This window comes from Podarcis muralis, chromosome Z (assembly GCF_964188315.1).
Source record: "Podarcis muralis chromosome Z, rPodMur119.hap1.1, whole genome shotgun sequence".
NCBI classification, from domain to species: Eukaryota; Metazoa; Chordata; class Lepidosauria; order Squamata; family Lacertidae; genus Podarcis; species Podarcis muralis.
In genome coordinates, this window is record NC_135673.1 from 3,418,808 (window position 1) to 3,440,808 (window position 22,001).

Consider the following 22,001-nt stretch of genomic DNA (forward strand, 5'->3'; position numbering starts at 1 on the left):
CACTGCTCTATTCTGCCTTGGCCGGATCACACCTGGAGTTCTGTGTCCAGTTCTGGGCGCCACAGTTTAAGAAGGATATTGACAAGCTGGCAGAGGAGGGAGGCCAGGATAACCAAGGGTCTGGAAACCAAGCCTTAAGAGCCACGGTTGAGGGAGTTGGATTATGTTTAGCCTGGAGAAGAGGAGGCGAGAGGATAAAAGGTAAAGGTAGCCCTGCCCGTACGGGCCAGTCTTGCCAGACTCTAGGGTTGTGCGCCCATCTCACTCAAGAGGCCGGGGGCCAGCGCTGTCCGCAGACACTTCCGGGTCACGTGGCCAGCGTGACAAAGCTGCATCTGGCGAGCCAGCGCAGCACACGGAAACGCCGTTTACCTTCCAGCTAGTAAGCGGTCCCTATTTATCTACTTGCACCCAGGGGTGCTTTCGAACTGCTAGGTTGGCAGGCGCTGGGACCGAGCAACGGGAGCGCACCCCGCCGCGGGGATTCGAACCGCCGACCTTTCGATCGGCAAGCCCTAGGCACTGAGGCTTTTACCCACAGCGCCACCCGCGTCCCATCTTCAAATACCTGAAGGACTGTCACATAGATGATGGAGCAAGCCTGTTTAATTTTGCCACACAGGGTAGGACTTGAACCAGTGGATTCAAGTTAGAAGAAAGGCAATTTTGGTTAAACAGTAGGAAGAACCTTACTACAGTAAGAGCTGTTTGACTGTGTACTCCCTTGGAAGCTAGTGGCCTGGTTTTCATGGGAGGTTGTCAGCGATTCTTTGGCTGTGAATTCTTGCATTGCAAGGGGTTGGACTAGATGACTCCGTGGGTGCCGTCCAACTCTACACGACTGTATGGAATGCTGGAGCCACCACTGGAAAGGAGCCAGTATTCCCTGAGAGGAGGTGAATGTGATGGGGGCCCTCCCGAGAGAGTGCCTGGTTGCAGCAGGGGGGCGAGTCCAGCCTGTGCTTCTGATGCCTTTTGAAGGGAACACCTAGGGCAGGGGTCTGCAACCTTTAAGACAAAAAGAGCCACTTGGACCTGTTTCCGAAGAAAACAACAACTGGGAGCCGCAAAACCATTGCGACATTTAAAACAAATATATCTCCATATATATATGACAGCAGGCGGGAAGGTGACGTCAGGACGGTGCGTGACTAACGCACGCACCGCCCCCATGCGACATCACAGCCAGTACAGCGCCCGTCACAGTGGGGAGTGTCGGGGTGCACAATGCGCCTCCTCCCCTCGCTAGTATCCGCCCCGGAGCCGCGGCAAAGGTGTAAAAGAGCCACATGCGGCTCTGGAGCCACGGGTTGCAGACCCCTGGCCCTGCATCCCAGAGGTGAGATGGCTGTGACCTTGCTGTGCTGTCACTGTTTGTGCTGCCTCCTCTCCCAGAAGGACCCTGGGGCTCACTCCACAGTGGATTCAGCCACGCATCCTGCTGCGACAGCCGTGTCCTCCCTCTCTCCTCCAGCACCGAGGTGCAGCACTGAATGCATCAGGACAGGACAGGCTGCAGCAGCAGCAGCAACCAGGCCACACAGCAGCTTCAGCTTGGAGACTTTTCAGGGGTTTCTTTATACTTGAGAAATCAGGGAGTCAGGACGCCTGATTTAAGTGCAAGAAGAGGATGTAGTAGTAGTAGTAGTAGTAGTAGTAATGGAATAACATTTTTAAAAAGAATTTTTATATTGCTGTTTCAGAAAATACCAAAGAAGTTTACATTAGAGCAGCAAAAAAGTTCAAATAAAAGCAAAAGGTCTTAATAACACCAAGGGCGATGGCAGAGGTTGGGTGGCCATTTGCCAGGGATTCTTTAGTTGTGGTTCCTGCATTGCAGGGGGGGTTGGGCTAGATGGCCCTTTGGGTCCCTTCCAACGCTACAATTCTGTGATTTTAGGAGCCTGCAGTAGTGGGTCAAGGGGAAGAACGCTGGTTGAATAGAGGAGGTTTTAGTGGGTGGCTAACCACCCAGCTGTTGGTGCTGGCTGAATCCCAGCACGGAGTGTTTTCTATGTTGCAGGGGCCACAAAAGAAAAGGCCCTTCTGCAGCTTCCCACCCAGTGGACATCTGCTTAGGCGCAGTCAAGGAGGGCACCTGCAGACCGTAGTGGATAATTTAGTCTTCCCCTCTCTCACTGCTCCTACTCTCTAGAAGTTCACAGCATCTTGCAGAAAAGCAGGGGCATGCTGAGAAGTGTCCCTGGAGACCAGAGAGCGATTGGAGGCTCAGGGAGCTATGCTGAGTTTGGTCTGGCGGCTGTAGCACCTGGTACAAAATACAGAGGCAAGCTTGATTGTGGGGCCCTACTATCACCAGCATAATAAACCATTGCTTGTGGATTTTCAATGGCTGCCAATTTGCGACCGGGCCAAGTTCAAGGTGTTGTTACTAACATACAAGGCCCTAAACAAATCAGGTTGCTTGAGAGAGCGCCTTCTCCCTTTATGCCCCCAGTGAATGGCTGTGGTCTGTGGGAGAGTCTCTCCTGTAAGCTCCAAAGACCTCAGGAGCCAACTTCGCAGTAACTCGGAGCAGGGCTTTTAGTGTGGCTGCCCCTGTCCTGTGGAACAGCATTCCTGTTTGAGATACTGCAGGTGCCCACTATCTGCACTCACCAGAAGAAGTGGGACAGATTTTTGTTCCATCAGGTTTTCATCCCAGCTGCATGAATGGGTCTTCACCATGAGTGTCCTCTGGTTATGGTCTTAGCCTTGGTTGAAATGTATTTGTTCTTGTGTTTTTAACTGTTTTTCATAATCACATGTGTTAATTCAGGCATGTCCTAATCCGGTCCGCCAGTCAATTTAATCTAGCCCCCGTGGCAGTCTACCTCCTGGGGTAAAATCCTAAAAAAAGCTTAAGAACTTTGGTCGGCCCTCATGCATGTTCACTTCATCAAATCTGGCCCTCTTTGAAAAAAGTTTGGGCACCCCTGTGTTAATTACATTGAGAAGTTTAGAAAGCCATTATTAAATTAATTGTAATAATAGCTTTTAACAGGAGCTACAAGGAATGGCAAATGTGCCTTCCTGACTCTTAAAATCCCTTTCTCTCCATAAAAATAGTAATCAACTATATCCCTGACCTTGCCAATGGCCTCACACACTCCCACTTTTAAAGTGGGGGGCGGCACTATGAAAAGATACGTATTTCAAACTCTTAAGATTAAGGAGTTTCTGCACCATCTGCTTTTGACTTTGATAGGGGAAGCTGAGAGCAGGGTCTTGGTACAAACAGCCCCTCCACCCCACTCAGTGTTCTTCTCCTCCTCCTCCTGTTCTTACAAAGCCTGTTTTTATTCCAATAGTCAGGGTTCGATAAGGTGGTGCTAGATGTTTAATAAGCTTGGGACCCAGGACCATGACACAGATTGGTTTGAAAATGTGATTTCGCTGGTTTAGATGAAAAAATAGGTTGAATTTTGGGGAGGGGGATAAACCCAGATCTGGCTAGCAGAGCTTACTCTGATGAGATGCCAAGAGGATTTTCTGGACCCAGTATGCCGTATGTGGTGGATTGGGCCCCCTGCCCCGTGGTCACTCTTTTAGCCAGAACTACTAATTACATCCACAAACTTCCTCTGGGCAATCCAGAGGTTTCAGTGGGCATCACTTTTCATTTGCAATGCATCTAGTTACCCTGGAAGCATCTCACAGATGCCCACCCAACCTCTGTTCAAAAGCTTCTAATGAGGGAGAGTTCACCACCTTCAAAGCACCAGAAAGTTCTTTCTAACATTTAGTCAGAATCTCTTTTCTTGTAATTTGAATCCATTGGTTCGGGTCACACCCACCAGAGCAGCAGGAAACTAGCTTGCTCCATCTTCCATGTGACAACCTTTCAGATATTTGAAAATGGCTAGCATATCACCTCTCAGTCTCCCGTTTTCCTGGCTAAACAGACCCAGCTGCCTCGACCGTTCCTCTTAAGACTTTGTCTCCAGACCCTTGATCATCTTGGTCGCCTTCCTCTGCACACCTTCCAGCTTGTCAATATCCTCCTTAAACTGTGGTGCTCAGAACCGGACACAGGACTGCAGGTGGGCCTGACCAAGGTGGAAGAAGGTGATACTATTTCTTCCCTTGGAAGTATTTGCTTTCTACCTGAACGTACTTAGGGATTAAACCTGGGGTTCTTTGCATGCAAATTGTATGCTCTTCCAATGCACTTTGGCCCTTGCACGTCCATGTATGTTATGTGTTGCTGTTTTGCATGCAACCTCTGAAAAGTGCCCTAGAAATAAATAGCAAAGATGGTAGAGATTTGAAAGCATTCACCAGCTTGAAACGAGTCCCTTTGTTTGGTTATTGTTTTTATGAAGGTGTGTGTGCGGGTGTTTGCTAAAGTTGGCTTGGCAGCAAGGACAAAAGGGGATTTGTTTTTACTTGAGGCAGCAGTAACTGCAGCAATGGGTCCTGCCCAGTTCTGCCAGGGCAGCTCGTGTGGGTTGTTAAAGGCACACTGTGTGTTTGTTCCGTGGGCTCTCTTCCCAGTCAGAAAGCCGAAAGCATGAGGCTTTGAAGCCATTAAGTGGAGTTTCTCTGTGTGGTTGCTGCCTGGTGAATTGTTATTTATCTAAGGGGTGTTCGAAATTAGCCAGCGCCAGGTGCATTTGCGACAAAGTGAAGATGCCTGCGTGTCAGGATGGTGCCTGACATCTCCACCATCTGGGGATCATTGGATCTGGACTGTTTCCAAACACTAGCGACACATGCTGTGGAATTCTATCAGTTCTATTTTATCTGCACAATCAGAATGAATTTTTGGAACCAAAATGCTTTTTCCGTGCAGCCTGAGCAGGAGTAATCACCATTAAGAAAAAGAGGTCGGAATAGGCCAATATGTATGCAGACTGGCCCTGGATCAAGTGACTTTTCTTTAAGTTCTCAAAGTTCTCAGCCTAGCTCAAGGTTGTCATCTGAACTAGCCAAGTGTTCAACTCAGTACACCGAGCATCAGAAACGGCTCTCTGCCCTGAGGAGCATCCAATCTAAGCTCTGGTTTGAGGTGGGGGGCGGGTGGGGCAAGTGCAAAGTCGTGTTTCATCTGAGGGTGATGAATATGGGATTAATTCATTGTTCCCCTAACTTTTTCAAGCCATCAGGCTCTTGGTTCCATGAACTCATCCCTAATATCCCCTACTTTATAAAAAGTGTTGTTCAGAATACAGTCGTACATTGGTTGACAAACGCCTAGCGACTCAAACGTTTTGGCTCCTGAACGCCACAAACCCAGAAGCGAGTGTTCCAGTTTGTGAACTTTCTTTGGAACCCGAACGCCTGACACGTTGGTTTCCAAACGTTAGCCCCCCCCCCCACACCCCCGCAATTATTCCCCATCCCACTTTGGAAAGCACTGGATTAACATATGTACAGTAACTGTCTTTAACCAGATCAAGCCAATTCACTTCTTTAGCCTGGTATTTTGTACCCTGACTGGCTGTGACCTTCCAGGGCCACAGGCAGAGAAGGGTCCCCCCCCCGCCCGTGCCCCCCCCCCCCGGTCCAATCTTTTTACCTGGAGTTGCCAGGAATTGAAACAGGGACCGTCTGCTTGCACAACAGGTGCTCTGCCACTGAGCTACAAGCCAACTTCCTTACGACCACATTTAAATGGTGGGGCGTTTTGAAATAGGGGAAACAGTGGCGAACCATTTCTGGCCAGTGCACAACTGGGGCAGATAGCTGGTTCATTCTCTCTCTCTTTCCCCCTGCAGCCCCCTTCCCCAATTGCAGGAGCAAGTCACACCAGCACTGGGCCCTACTGCAGTCTGAATGGTTTGACTTCCCTTGCTGGTAATGAGCCAGAAGGTTGAAGGCAGTTTTAAAAACAAACAAACAAAGGAATTTATTCATAACTCTTGGAGAGTTGATTGTACCAATACTTGGTCCCTGTGAAATAGAGGCACTGAGTTCTGTGTGGCAAACGTGTGTGATGCCACACAGGCGACATGTGTGATGTCACACACATCAGAAGGAGGCTGTGAGGCCCAACAAGTCCCTCTGCTGCAGCGGGAAGGCCCGACAGGACCCGGCACCTCAAAATTTGGGGTGGGCTCAGCCCTGTCCCCACATACTGGGGGGACAGATGGACTGAGCTGTCCTCAGCCCCATAGAGTTGGCCTGTATGCTGTGAAATGCCCTTAGGGCTCCAACTGAACTTGCTTTATTAAATTGCTAGTGACACCCTTCTTGAGTTCAGCTGAAGTTGGTAGTCAGAGGGGTTAGAGAACATTTCCTGGATGGTTTTGAAGACTGGAAAGCAGTGCACACGGCTGATTTGTGGGCTCTAGAACAGGGGAAGCTGCCTTATACCAGGTCTGACCAATAATTTACACAGTGTGCACCGACTGCTGGTGATTCTTAAAAGGTTTCAGGCAGGGTTCTCTCCCAGCCTGGAAATGACTGGGGTTGAAGCTGTAACCTCCTGCATGCAAAGCACATGTTCTACCACTGTACCAACTAAGAACACAGCCTGGCTGAATCAAGCCAAAAGGGGTCTATCTTGATGAGTATCTTGTTCCCACAGTGGCTAACCAGATGTCCCAATGGCAAGCCCACAGGCAGGACCTGAGTGGAACACAGGCCACATTCACACCATTTACATAATGCACTATGTTGCCCCTTTAAACAGCCATGGCTTCTCCCAAAGAATTCTGGGAGCTGTAGTTTGTTGAGAGTGCTGAGAGTTCTTGGGCGACACCTGTTCTGTTCCCAGAGCTACACTTTCAGAGTTACCCACGAAGAGAGATTGATTGTTACACTATTCTTCCGAACTGGAGTCACCAAACAACTCTCAGCACCCTTAACAAACTGCAGTTCCCATAATTCTTTGGGAGAAACCATGGCTGTTTAAAGTGGTATCATAATGCTTTGTAAATGTGGTCCCAGAGAGGAGTATAGTCAACAGTGCTGCTCATTGAAATTTAATGGATCTAAGTTGGCTATGCCCATTACTCAAGAGGTTTGCTCTTGAGTAGGACTCGCACTGTTTGGGCCAACCGCTTTCTGCTTTTGCACAAAAGAGCCATTAACTTTTATTACCGTATTGGCCCAAATATAAGCCACACCCAAATATAAGCCGCACCTTTAAAATTGCGGGTGGGGAGGGGGGGAAATACCCAAACTCCTGGTGCTGTTTGCCCCATACTCCTAGCTGCATACTGTAAGGTTGCGAATATAAGCTGCATTTTAACTTTCCATGGACGGAATTTGGGGGGAAAGTGAGGCTATAAGCCAGGCCAATACAGTACTTTAAAAACCTGAACTGTTTCTAGGTCGGGGTTCCAGCTAAAAGGCATTGAACACCTGACTTGTTCAGAGGAACAGGTGGCCTAGGGTGGGCACCACTCTCCCCATTCTGTTCCCATGGAGATGTGAGAGGGAGTTTTGAAAAAAAACTGTCACTTAGTAGATGTCCATCTCTTCTCCTCCTCCCTTCTGTGTGGGAGCTTTGAAACCATTTCTGCACTTCACAACAAAAGTGGAACAGGTGCCGACTCTGGGCGTTGGTTGAGGGAGCAAAGGTGATGTTGTTTTGATAGGAGGGGGTTTTCCCTGGGCGTGAACTGGCTTAGGAACAAGGAAGGGAATGTTTATCACAGCCCTGTCTGCAAGCGAAACGGGGTGAAAAGGCATGCTCATATTGCAAAAGGGCGACCTTTCTCCGAGTAGAGGTGACATATTGAAAATCAGGCATTTGCCTTTGCCATGCATGTAACATCCACTAGAAAATACTTAAACGGAAACAAAAACCACTCAGCTGGATGAGACCAGCATATCTTGTTTCTCACTGCTATGAACTTTGAACCTCTGGGGAGCCCAGAAGCAGAGCAAAAAGGCATCGTCTCTTTTCTTCCTGTTACCCTTCTGCAGCTGGCATTCTGAAGTAGACCACCTCTGAACCTGGAAGTCTCATTTTCTCATCACAGCTATTTTCTTGTCTGTATCATTCTTTATTGAATTTATATCTCACCTTTGCTCCTCTTGAAGGCACACAACTATTACAAAGCAAAGACAAAGCAAAATCATTCTAAAACAGATCAAGAGGTTCTAAAAGCAGTTACAGATATCAGGGTTGGCTGGAACATGCTTTTTCAGCTACCAAATGCCTGGGAGTGTTTTTAACACTCCATTCCTGGAAGTTAATAATGATGGGGACAGACGCGCAGACCTCACTAGGAGAGGGCATTCCACAACTGGGGAGCCACCACTGAACAGGCCCTGTCATGGGTCAGTGACAACCTGGCAGCCTCCAGTGGTAACCACCAACAAGGCCTCATCTGCTGATTGAAGGGTCCAAGGCAGTTGGTATTGAGAAAAGTGATATTTTAGGTATCGCTACAGATAAAGACTTCCTCCTCGGTTTGAATGTGTCCTGCTCCTTTGCCAAAGCAGTGTGTTCCGTAAGAGAATTGACTGGAAAGGCCTTTCTCTTGGTTTGCCCTAAATCTACTGCAGGTAAATCTTGCTGGTGCTGAGCCACTAGTTACAGTATTGCAAGTTTCCCCAGGTGGATCTGTCTGGCCCGTGATGGGGGACGAATGCAGAGCTAGATGAGCTTTTGCTTTAATTCCAGTGAATTCCAGTACTACTATTATTATTTAACCACAGAGCCACCCTACCTCCTGTAGCCTCAGAAGGGGGGGGGGAGGCAGAGGAAATACCCCAAATCCTGCTATTTTCCTCCCCACCTTTCATTTTGTTTTGTCTTCAGAAATAGAATCCTGTCTAGAAGGGTTTCATCCTGCACCACCTATAGGGTTGACAACTTTTTACTGGCCACCGCTCCTGTGTACTTAGACAGAACCTCCATCTACAGCCATTATCCAGGCATGATGGCATCTCTCTGTGTGCCAAGAACAGCTTCACCTGATTTTGCACAATTCAAGCAGCTGTTGCAGGCACAAGAACAAGCCTGGTCAGTAAATATTTTGGTCAGTTGGCAACCATGCCCACCTCTTCTCTGCCCTCCTTTTTTTGCCTTATAGATTTTTTTGGTAATCTAATACCAACTTGACACACCATGTGATTTTGTGCGTGTGTGTGGTTGTGTTGTTGGTGATGAGTGTTGTGTGCTTGTGCTGCTTGCAATTCTAAACCGGATTCTGTTGCTATGGAAACGCAGCAAAGAATATCTTCTTTATAAGGCTGGGGCTTGTTTTGCAGTGGGAGCCAGCAAGAAAAAGGGGTGGGGGGGGGAGAGAGACTGGTGGGATGGGGAAGAAAACAGGGTCAAGAGTTCCTGTGACCTGAAACAGACACTTTTTTTGTCTGGAAGGTGTATATGTGTCCATTCCCTGCCAAAACAGTTTCACTTGAACATAGACAGCAATTATCAAAGTTAATCAATAAGATGATGGAAAATTCTTGGCTTTGGGTTTATGCAAAGCTCTACTTTTTCACATTAAAAAGAAAAAAGAAAAAGTTTCCATTCTCCCTCCCCCCTGGTTTGTGTCCTTGTAGTGCAGGTGGTTTTTTTTGGGGGGGGGGGGTCAAAGAAGCCCAATTCCAAACAAACAAACCCCCAACCAGACAAAGATCCCAAACACATCTAAATTCCAAAAACACACCTTATGTGTTTGTTTTTAGAAGTAAAATATTTATGGAAAGAACTGCACAATGTGGTGTTTTTCTTTTGTTAAAGCAGCCTTTATGAAAACTTGACACACATTTTGAGGGTGGCCTACTTGTTCGTTCTCTCTCTCTCTCTCTCTCTCTTTTGGTGCAGTGAAATGGCTTTTGTGGAGAACTGACATGTTTTCAAATATGGGTCCTAAACTGGCGATCTTTCCATGTAGATTTATGGGGTGGGTGGGTATTTGTACATATGAGTGTATCCACAAGTCCAGTTTTACCACATGGGTTTTGAAGGTTGGATTTGCCTCAAGGAATGTGGTTGGGAACGATTGCTCCTCTTCACAGTTTTTTTCTTCTCCCCATCAATGGTTGTGATAAGCCAGTCCTCCGGCATCCATTTTAAGGTGTAAAAATCATGTGAAATTAAACACATTCATGAGCTGCGACACGGTTTCCACATCCTGTGGAAATATTGCCTTGTGGTTTCTTCGCTGTTTTGGTTGCCACTTCAAAAATCATACCTGAATCCTCCGCATTAAGAATGCCACAGATTTAAAACTGATTTAATAATCATTTCTTCTTCTGTGAGAATGTAGCTTTTTTTTGGGGGGGGAGAGATTTCTGCCAGAAGATTCTCAGCAGCCTCATCACCAGGGTTGCCTTCTCCATTCCCAGAATCCTTTGGGGTGGAAGCCATGTTTTCCTCCCTCTTTTTATTTGTTTGACACATGGAGACATTGCTTTATGAGGGGTCCCATAAATATGAAAAGTGCCATTGGAGCTGGCAAGGCATCTTTTGTGACCATTTTGGCAACTTGTTTTTCACTGCCCATGGCAGCCATTTTGTGCTGGCACCCCCACCACTTTTATCAATACATGAGTACTGGCATCTCAAACCCCCACCCCCCAAAAAAGCATAGGGAGCTTAGTATAAAAATTACTAGCTCCTCATAACTATAACCACTACTTGTATTTTAATAGATTTGTTTGTGCGTAGTGCTTTGCCAGCAGAATTTTATCATGTGCTCGTTAAAAGGTTGACCTAGTAAAAGCGGGAAATGCTGTATCAATATATTTAGTTATATATGGACGGGGTCAGATAATAAAGTTGTTGTGAAGAAGACAGAAATGATATTGGACAATGTGAACCATAAATAGCTTTCTGTATAAACTGTTGCTTCATATAAACATTGTTTAAATTGCTCATGCATCTGTGCTTAACAAATCTCCCCATAGTCATTAGATCCAGCAAATTGTTATACTTAAATCTATATTTATCTTTTCTTCCTGTATTTGCGGGGGGGGGGGTAAGCGATAAAAGCTTAAATTGTTTTAAATCTCTAGATGTGTTAAATTTTTCCTTCTCTGAATCGCAGGTAAATTATGTCAGTCCTAAGCACTTCATTTCTCTTTTCACTTCCATGTAACTGGAATTTTTCAAGTACTGAGTTGATATTATTAAATGCTCAGCTTGGTTATCTCTGTTCCTTGCTAGGATGTTGCAAGGAATAGAGATATGTGATATGAGGCCATGATTATCCCCATATCACAGCTGAGGCTGACCCAAGAGGGGTTTGTGCCAGCAAACACACAGATTCAAGGCCTTTGCAGGTCATACTGCTTTGCAGCTCCAGCTCTGGGGATGCAGATCAAACCTTGCTTGCCACGTTGGAGTATATGGCAGATGACCCCATGGGAACTGTAACTACGTACACTCTGGGAAGTGTGCAGTTGGTTTGTTGATTTTGTTTATACCCCACCTTTTTCCAAGAACCGGGTCTCAAGGAGGCTTACAAAGAATTAAAACGAACATGGCTAAAACGCAGAAAGCCAGAAACATATAAAAGATGGTCGTTTAAAAGTAATTAAGCTACAGTGGAAGTAACATAATGTAAAGCCTGCCCCCCCCCCCCCCCAAATCTACAGTGGTATCTCTGGTTACGTACTTAATTCGTTCCGGAGGTCCGTTCTTGACCTGAAACTGTTCTTAACCTGAAGCACCGCTTTAGCTAATGGGGCCTCCTGCCTGCCGCCGCGCCGCTGGAGCACGATTTCTGGTCTCATCCTGAAGCAAAGTTCTTAACCCGAGGTATTATTTCTGGGTTAGCGGAGTCTGTAACCTGAAGCATATGTAACCCAAGGTACCACTGTATTAAAATACAGATAGCGAAAACAAGTGGTGGACATTGCTTTAGTGACCATCTGCAACAACCAACATAATCCGCTCCAGATGAATGTTTATTTATTATTTATTCGTTGCATTTATAACCCTCCTCTTTCTCCAAGGAGCTCAAGTTGGCGTACATCGTCCTCCCCCTCCTTGTTTAATCCCTCAACAACCCTGTGAGGTGAGTTAGAGGCTACCCAGTCAGCTTCATGGCTGAGTGGGGATTCGAACCCTGGCCTCTCCCAGGCCCTATTCCAACACTCTTAACAACTGCACCACACTGGGCTACAACTCCCATTAACCGCTGCCATTATGATCTATTGTTGAGCGGGGGGGGGGGGGAGTTGCAGGCCACTGAAACTTTCTCTGTCCTTCCAATATCATTTTCGTGTCCAGATTATGGTTCCTTGTGGGAGTGTTACTGGGTGCTTTCAAGACATGGGAGCAACATGCCTGTGGCGTATTCTAGTTTATATGAGAAGGTGCAAGTTTCGGCTGAAGCTTCTATTTATTTTTATTCCATAAAATTTATATACGAATTGATTATAACACACGCAAACACTGACCGCTGCCAAAGAAAACTCCCCAGAGTGGTTTATGGAAAGCATTTCAGTGAGAGAGAAAATGAGAAACCCTGGCTTGTTGCTACCAGCACATACCATTCAGTGGGAGGTGCTTTCAGGATTTTCTAGGTACACTGTAGTGGATCGGGCCCTCTGCCCCACCCGCAATTTGTTGGCAATAACCTGTTCCTTATGCGCAAGTTAAAGCTGGAAGTCTTGCCTGGCATCTTAGCATGATTCCTTTCTCACTCAAGCTCTGCCTACCCCCTGCACCCAGCTTTTGCACACTCAGTATTTTCAAGGCTCCTGTGTACAGCAACCACAGACCAACATGGCCAGAAAGCAAATTTAGGTGGTGTGCAGTCCAGCCACCTTGTAAGCCATGCTGTTGTTGCTTTAAAAGTTGAGGGGCGAAGAGATAGGGTACCCACCCAGAGCTCCACACAAAAGAATGGGGCACCCCCTGCACTGGCCCTGTCTCCCTGCATCTTGTGACTGTGTAGTGAATTGGCTCCTCTTCCTTATACACCTGCCTGGACCCTTAAAGTCAAAGAAGGTAGGAGGTGGGGGAGGGCCTTTTCAGTAGTGGCCCATGGTTACAGGGTGGCCTCCCCAGAGAAACTTGCTTGGTGTTCCCATTGTGGTCTTTTGGGTGCCTGGTGAAGATCTTTGTATCCCACCAGACATTTTACTGAGGTTTTTTTTTTTTAATTATTTGCACTGTTCTTGTTTTCTGTTTTAAGATTTCACAGGGAACCTTTTGTTAATGAGTAATGAATAACAGTGGGTAGGAAGAAAAACCTCTTTGGTCAGTGAATGAGGCTGTCCTTACGTGACTAATCACAGATGCAGCCACTGTATTATAAAGGATGGTGTTTGCAGTTCTGGTGACTAGGGGTAACCTTTTCCCAGTTATTCTGTGCTCTCTGTCTCTAAAATATTGGTCTGCCTCACAGGCTTGTGGATAAGTCGTTATCATTATTAGTCTTGGTAAAACCTTCTTTCTTGCTTTTTCAAAAGCTAGAGCAGAAATACTAGTGACATCTCTGAAATCTCAAAGCAAAACAAGTTTACCCCACCCTGAACTTGACACTGCCTGGCAGAAGCTGGCAAAGAAAATGGTTGTTAATGTTTCATGGCACAGAGTGGCAATTGTCAGAGAACTCTCCCCTCCAACAATCAAGTAAACAAGGGGAGGGGCAATCTCCAAGAACAATGGTTGACACCCAAGCTGGGCTGGTTGCAGAGAGGAGCAGATTCTGCTTCCCTGGAGGAGACTTTGGAAGGAGTTTGCCTCTTAGGATGAAGGCCAGTTTAACAATTATGCCAGCCAATCTGCATGACTTCTGAGTACAGTTTGCTCCAAAACTAACATAATGAACACCAATAGGTACAAATGTAAGGTTCTATATTTAGGCAGGAATAACCGGCTGCACAAATATAAGATGAGGGACACCTGGCTTGACACCAGTGTGTGTGAAAAGGATCTAGGGTCTTCATACATCACAGTCTTGACCTGAGTCAACAGTGTGATGCAGCAGCAGAAAAAGCTGATGCTATTCTAGGCTGCATCAACAGAAGTCTAGTGTCCAAATCAAGGAAAGGAATAGTATCACTCTCTTCTCCCTTGGTCAGGCCATACCTGGAGTCCTGTGTCCAGTTCTGGGTACTGTAATTTAAGAAGTATGTTGACAAGCTGGAAGGTGTGCAGAGGAGGGAGACCAAGATGATCAAGGGTCTGGAGACAAAGTCTTAAGAGGCATATAAGATGGGGGAACACCTGGCTTGTCAGTTGTACATGAGAAAAGGATCTAGGGGTCTTGGTGGACCACAAGCTTAACATGAATCAACAGTGTGATGCTGTAGCAAAAAAACCCATGCTGTTCTAGACTGCATCAACAAAAGTATAGTGTCCATATCAAAGAAAGTAATACTACCCCTCTATTCTGGTCAGACCACACCTGGAGTCATGTGTCCAGTTCTGGGCACCACAGTTTAAAAGGATACTGACAAGCTGGAAGATGTGCAGAGGAGGGCAGCCGGGATAATCAAGGGTCTGGAAACCAAGCCTTATGAGGAATGGTTGAGGGAGTTGAGGATGTCTAGCCTGGAGAAGAGAGGACTGAGTGGGGATATGATAGCCATCTTCAAAACTGAAGGACAATCCCATGAAAGATGGAACTAGTTTGTTTTCTGCTGCTCTGCGGGATAGGACCCAAACCAATGGATTCAAATGAAAAGAAAGGAGATTTCAGCTAAACATTAAGAAGAACTCTCTGATGGTAAGAGCTATTCAGCAATGGAACAGACTATCTTGGAAGACTTTCCTCAATTGGAGGTTTTTAAGCAGATGTTGGATGGGCAGCTCTCGTGGATTCTTTAGATGCAATTCCTGCATTGGAGGGGGTTGGATTAGATTACTTTTAGTATCCCTTCCAGCTTTACAATTCTATAATCATATTCTATAATTATTCTATAAATATATTCTCCATGCACACATCTACTTTGTAATCCCCTGGATGCACAAAACATTTCCTCATAGATGAATCAGGAAGAGTTGGCTTTCTTGCGGCATTCTGCCCTTACCCTTGCCTCCCCTTGCCCTCTGGCTGAACCTCGCAATGATTGCATCGGTGTGGAGGGCAGCATATAAGATAATGCATCCCTTCCAGGCAGGAGAGGGAAATCTGCACCTGTGCGTTGCATCTGCACATGGGAGTACGAGGCCAGGGCAAGGAACAAAGTCACACGCAAAGATTCCACTAGCTGCTAATCTGGCAGATGTTTCAGAACAAGCATGCAAGGCTTTCTGGCAATTTATCTTCCTGCCTCTGGCAAAGTCCTCTCAGATAAGAGATCACAGCACTTTTGTTGTCTTCCAGGATGGATAATTCCTTTACTCCCTCACAAGTACTGACTCAGAGGATGGGCAATGTGTTTCCTGTGCCAGCTGTGTCATCAGTGGGAGGCTCCCAGATTTGCCATATTGTTGGACATCTGCCTTTCTTTACTGTCCATCTTCACAAGTGCCCCTTCAACTGCCTCATGAGACTTGGCCAGATAAGAAAATAGGAAATGAATTATCCATCTGTGTTCTATTGGTTTACACATTCCTGGAGTTTAGATGGCAAATTATTGCAGCACATTATACATAGGGCTTCCTTTGAAGATGGTTCAGAAAGTTCAGCTAGTGCAGGATTTGGCAGCCAGGTTTCTCACCAGGGCAAGACGGGTTGAACATATGACACAGATCCTGGCCTGACTACACTGGCTACCAGTTTCCAGGCCCAATTCGAAGTTTTTGACCTATGAAGCCTTCAGTGGCTCAGGACCACAGTACCGCAAGGACTGCGCCTCTCCATATGAATCTACCCAGAACCTGCAATCATCCTCTGAGGCCCTTCTTTGTGTGCCCCCTCCCTGAGAGGTCCAGAGGGTGGCAACATGAGAAGGGATCTTTTCACCACTGGCTCCCCATTTGTGGAATGCTTTCCCTAGGGAGGTTCGGCTGGCGCCTCCATTGTACACCTTTAGGCATCAAGCGAAAACATTCCTCTTTAACCAGGCCTTTGACTGATTAAACAGTCTATGGACTAGGGGTGGGGTGTTATTGTTTTTATTTGTTGTTATGCTACATATTTTTGTGATTTTATATTGCAAACCACCTTGTGAACCTCTGGTGAAAGGTGGTATAAATTTTTAATAATAATAATAATAATAATAATAATAATAATAATAATAATGGCTGTCACCTGTCAGCAGTCATTCCTTCAGGTCTGCTGAAAGACCAGCTCCATCAGACACCTCCTTCCCCCGAACTAGTTTTATACCACCTGTTCATTATAAAAACCAACGGCTACCTATCTGTAACTGTTCATTATAAGTACTACTGTTTAAGAACTGGAGCCTGAGCTTGCTTTTTTCCTCTTCCTTCTCTGCTCCCTTTTCCTTGTGTGTTGTGCTGCTTTAGATTATAAACCCACAGGCAGGGAATGCCTTGTTTTAACTGACTACACTTTAAGCCACTCTGAAAGCCTTTTCGACTGAAGGGGGGGGGGGAGGCGTGTTGGCTGACTCAGTGTCTCTCCTGAGAGTACCTGTAGGTGTATGGGAGGGGATGCAATGTCTTGAAAAGAAAGCTATCTTTCAAAGTTAATCCAACAACCAAGCCTGGCGAATCCCCCAATGTCTCTTCACCCCACACACATACATATTTCCGGAAGGCATCTTAAAATCACCACCTGCTGGGGAAGTGGAGCAGGATTGGGAGGGGTGGCAGAGAACTTTCTGTATTAATTACAGCAAAGAATTCTGTGGCACTCTTAGAGACAAAAGTTTATGCTATGATGAAATCTCTAAAGCCCGCTTCCCAGCTGCTGCTGCTTTGCAGGTTGGATTCAAACTCACACCGGCAAAATCACGAGTGCCCAGCTGAAGTGCATCAAGCACTCTTTAAACTAAATCCATTATTTTTTAATTTGCACTTGTAACAGGAAAAACCCTAATATAATAATTGTGATAAAAATAATGATTGACAAAAAGCCATTACCAGCTGATGTTAACCAGAAAATGTTCCATCAGTTACATGAGAGCAATAGAACTTTTGAGTTGGAAGGTACTCAAAAAGATCGTCTAGCCCAATGCAATGCAATGTAGGAATTGCAGCTAAATAATCCCTGATAAGTGGTGGTCCAATTTCTGTTTAGAAAGTTCTAAATAGGAGAGTGCATGACCTTCCAATGTGGTCTGTTCCACTGCTGAACAGCTCTTACGTTAAAAAGCTCTTCCTAGTCTCAATTTTCTTTTCTTTTGTGTGTGTGTGCAGGAAATTGGGTTTGGGAGGGTGCAATTTAGAGGCTCCATTTTTCAAATGAATAGAGAGCAGTAGATGTAGAAAACACACAATGAAAACAAATTTTTGTCGTTCAGTGTGGGAAGTGAGTTTTGTACAGTATATCTGAATTTGATGTATAAGAAAAGAAACCCCTCCAAACGGCTTAGAAATGTTCTGAGTCTTCCTTACCCTTAGAAATGTGTGATTTGTGAGTTGTTTTCACTGCAGTAAATCAGAGTCCACATATTCTTGCACTGCACCGAGACCTTTTAAAGTCCTGCAATGCTTTCCAATTACGGAGTGAAGAGGTTCTCTCATTATAGCCAACACCCACGTAAGAAGTTCCTTAGGAACATTGCTGTTTGATCATCCCACAAGTTGAGAAGGGCAAGTTGTGGGAGGCTTGAACGGGGCATGTAAAAGTTCATGATACCTCTTCAGAAACAGCAGCCCAAAATTTGCATGCCAGAGGACATTCTTTCCGTAAGTGGAAACGTGTCCTCTGCAGGGAATCATTTTGTCCAAAGCAGCACCCCTTGCATTTAGAAATCAGAATTCTGAATCTCAGTAGGCCTTGATAGGAAAGTATTCTGGATTGCAATGCAGAGGTGGAGAACACCCAAATTTATCAGGGATTGTTGTGAACCCCCACTCCCAGGGCATATATAAGGTAGTTGTTTTTTAAATGAAAAAAAAAATGATGCGCTGGTACTCCTTACTTGGTGAGTACTGTCACAATCTGGATATATGGTGGTGGTTCTTTGACTCTGTGCCTTGGCAGCATGAAGTGATTTGGATAAATGTGCTGAGTCATCACGGCAGTGCTCTTTAATGTGTCAGGATATTCTCCTCCCCCGCCTTCTGCAAAACATGCTCTGGATTATTTGGCCTGTGCCACACACAACACCTCGTTTACTTATTTATTTAGAAAACGCGTTCTTCCCCCCTCTGTTGCGACACTAGCGTCTCTGTTGTGGCAGGGCAGGGCCCCAAAACTGACCCACTTAACCAGTAGCTGTCATCATCCATTTAAAAAACCACCCAAGATTAAAAGGCAACACAAAAGCCACATAGCCAGTGCCAAAGTGTGGGTCTTTATTTTTTTGCTGTGTTTCTCCTTGTCCAGTATTGTACACAGCTGGAGATATCACTGAAGTCATGGGCATCCAAGGAAGCAGAACGGATGGCTTGGATGGCTTTAAAAGAGGATTGAACAGATTCTTGGATGAGGATAATAATAATAATAATAATAATAATAATAATAATAATAATAATAATTTATTTATACCCCGCCCTCCATGGCCAGAGCCAGGCTCAGGGCAGCTAACACCAGTAAAATTACAATGAAAACATAATAGGTGGGAAAGGGGGGGGGGGCAATTTAAAATACAATTTAAAATGCAGTCTCATTTTAATAGTAGCCCATAGATCAAAACCATAAAGGGAGGGAAAAATAAGGGTCAGACTGAGTCCAGCCCAATGGCCAGGCGGAACAGCTCTGCCTTGCAGGCCCTGCGGAAAGATGTCAAGTCCCGCAGGGCCCTGGTCTCTTGGGACAGAGCGTTCCACCAAGTCAGGGCCAGTACTGAAAAAGCCCTGGCCCTAGTTGAGACCAATCTAACCACCTTGTGACTTGGGACCTCCAAAGTGTTGTCATTTATGGACCTTAAGGTCCTCCATGGGGCATACCAGGAGAGGCGGTCCCGTAGGTACGTGGGTCCTAGGCCGTATAGGGCTTTAAAGGTCAAAACCAGCACCTTGAACCTGACCCTGTACTCCACCAGGAGCCATTGCACTTGGTAAAGCACTGGATGAATCTGATCCTGCTGCAAAGACCCCGTAAGGAGCCTCACCGTGGCATTCTGCACCCGCTGGTAGGGTTGTTGATGGCTCCTAACCATGATGGCTTTGTTCTGCCACAATAGCTGCAGGCAGCAATGCTTCTGAATACTAGTTGCTTGAAGCCACAGGAGGGGAGAAGAGGGCTAATGTGCCCAAGTCTAGCCTGCAGGCTTCCTATAAGGGCATCTGGTTGGCCACAGAAAGGATCCTGGACTAGGTGGGAGATGGCGTGGTGACATACTGTGCACTCTGGCCATTGCATGTTCTTGGTGGGATGCAAATAGGGGTGATTCATTGCTGGCGGAGTTTAGGAGTGGTTGTGGCGATGCACTTGCCAAGCATTTTAATTTCATTAAGTGAAGGAAAGGAAGAAAGTTGACAAAGTTTTCATTTTAGCAAAAAATGAAAGCTTTCAATCTTATTGGTTACCTTTGAATGCGTTGATCTTGCTTTGGGGCTGCGTAAACGATATGTCAGAAGCTTCAGGCTGGGAATTGAGATGGGATCTGTTAATTACAGCACAATTAAAATTAGCACTTAAGCGGGAGCTTCTGATGGTCCCAGCGGCTCAGGACTAGCTGGCGAAGCTTCGGTAGATGGCAAAAGAAATGAAATCAGAACCACTGAGTTGGAAAAAGAAGAGACCAGGGTTTGATTGTCCTTGTACTGTGCGTGGACTTAGCTGTATCTGTGGGGGCAAGGGAACCTGGGAAGCTGCCTTACACTGAATCAGAGCATTGGTCAGCCAAGGTCAGTATTGTCTACACTGAGCGGCAGTAGCTCTCCTAGGTTTCAGATGAGGAGGATCTCACAGTCCTACTTGGAGATGCCAGGGGTTGAATCAGTGACCTTCTTCATGCAAAGTGGACATTCTGCCACTCAGCTATGGCCCTTCCCCATGGGAGGGGCTGGCTTGCTATAGCAGCCACCATAAAGTTAAGGAAAAAGGGTAAAGATAGCAGATGGGTTCACCAAAGGTCTGTCTAGCCCGATGTCCCATTTCCCATACTGATCAGCCAGTTGCCTTGGAGAAGCCAGAAACTGGGCAGGGGAAGCAACAGACCTTTTCTCCAGCATCTGCTATTAGGGGATAGACTGCGTCTGAAAAGGGAGGCTCCATGCAGCCGTCAAGCCTAATACTCACAGATAGATCCTTCCTCCCTCCCTCTATGAATTTGTTTAATTTCTGTGAGCCAAAGGCCTTCACCATGACTTATGTCACTGAGTTTTGCAAGTTAACAGTTTGCATTGTGTGGAGCAATTCAGTGGTTTACTTAAAAAAAGAGAAAAAACATTTTTATTGGTTTTTAAACAAATACAAACCACTTGTATTAAACACTTATCCAGCAGTACATCTAATGATGCTTGTTCTATCCATTTTTTTCCAAAAAAATTTATTCATTTTATAACATTTTATAACACAAATAAAAAACACAAACAGAAAAGACAAATCATACAAACAAATTCTTGTCATAGCCTTATTTTTCTAAACATTGTTAAGTGGGCTTCCCCAAGTCCCACCTATCTGATTTTCATTTTACTTCATCTTTAGCAGTTTACATATATTATAATTTCTAACCACCTTTTTTTTTATCACACTTAAAATAACTTCACATTTTATCACTTACAAATAATACTATTTTAAAATACCCTATCTTCTGCTTCTAAGCCTACAGCCTATATCGACTTCCAAAGCTATTCTAAGCTTGTTCTATCCATTGACTTCGACATACACGTTCAATGTTCAAAGATATTACTTAACCACTCCACTGGAGGAGAGGAGTGGTCCAGATCCCCTCCCATTTGTGATCTTCAGTTGGGTGGCCTAATTCTGTTTCCCGTACAATTCAAAGGCCATGAGCACCCGCCGCTTCATGATCAATTAGATTGCTCTATATTAGGAAAGTGACTTGCTTCATAAGGATTCAAACAAAGCAAGTGTCCTAGACCACGTCCCCTGCTCTTCAAACGCTGTTCAAGAGAATGAGCCTGAGCTACCTGAACCCAGGTAGTATGAGTGCCTTTTAATTTACCTTGTAGTTCCTCTTTGGAAATTGCTTTCCCTTTGGGAAGCAGGTCACAGATGGTGTGAATGCCTATGTCTTCCCAATCCTAGAACTGTTGATATTGGTCTGTGTGTCTGAAAGCTGGATGATTCAGGAACAAGAACAGTGGTGAAGGGTCAGGGACCAGTGTTTTGCTCCATGTTCTCCATGCCATAACCATTGATCTTGTAAACAGATTGTCTGCTTTCCTTACCTCATTCAAGGACAAATGTGAGAGTGGGTGGCCTCTTATTGAAGGTGTGGAAGGGACCATTTTGAGTTGGGCCCAATAGTCCTCTGTTCTTCTGCTGAGGGATGGGATCAAGTATATTTGATTTGAAAAGCAGAATAATATAACATTAAGTTAGGCATTCCCATCCCTCCTTTTGCTTTGTCTATAGAGAATTTTGTTGCTTATCCTAGAATGCAATTGAGATATTGTTGTTGTTTAGTCGTTTAGTCATGTCCGACTCTTCGTGACCCGATGGACCAGAGCACGCCAGGCACTCCTGTCTTCCGCTGCCTCCTGCAGTTTGGTCAAACTCATGTTGGTAGCTTCGAGAACACTGTCCAACCATCTTGTCCTCTGTCATCCCCTTCTCCTTGTGCCCTCCATCTTTCCCAGCATCAGGGTCGTTTCCAGGGAGTCTTCTGTTCTCATGAGGTGGCCAAAGTATTGGAGCCTCAGCTTCACAATCTGTCTTTCCAGTGAGCACTCAGGGCTGATTTCCTTCAGAATGGATAGGTTTGATCTTCTTGCAGTCCATGGGACTTGAGATATAGGTATCTGCTATTTCTGGGGGTTTTTAACTGTTTTCGGTTACTGCATCTTATGTGTAAATCCCCTCTACAATTAATAAATTAATTGTTAATAGTAATTAAAAATAATGAATGAATAATGCTTTCCTTTGTCTTCTTCCAGGCAGTTTCACTGAATGGAAGTTCAAATACTATATATGAGCTGGGGT

At 45.5% G+C, this 22,001-nt stretch overlaps 1 protein-coding gene and 1 long non-coding RNA gene across 3 annotated transcripts in view; one reads left to right on the forward strand and one right to left on the reverse strand.

The window, feature by feature from the left end:
• LOC144326116 (uncharacterized) overlaps nucleotides 1–22,001 on the reverse strand; it is a 276,840-nt gene that overhangs the window by 81,854 nt on the left and 172,985 nt on the right. The gene's annotated exons all lie outside the window — the stretch shown is intronic.
• The window catches only part of ABCA2 (ATP binding cassette subfamily A member 2), a 108,093-nt gene that overhangs the window by 6,223 nt on the left and 79,869 nt on the right, over nucleotides 1–22,001 (forward strand). The window lies entirely within an intron of this gene.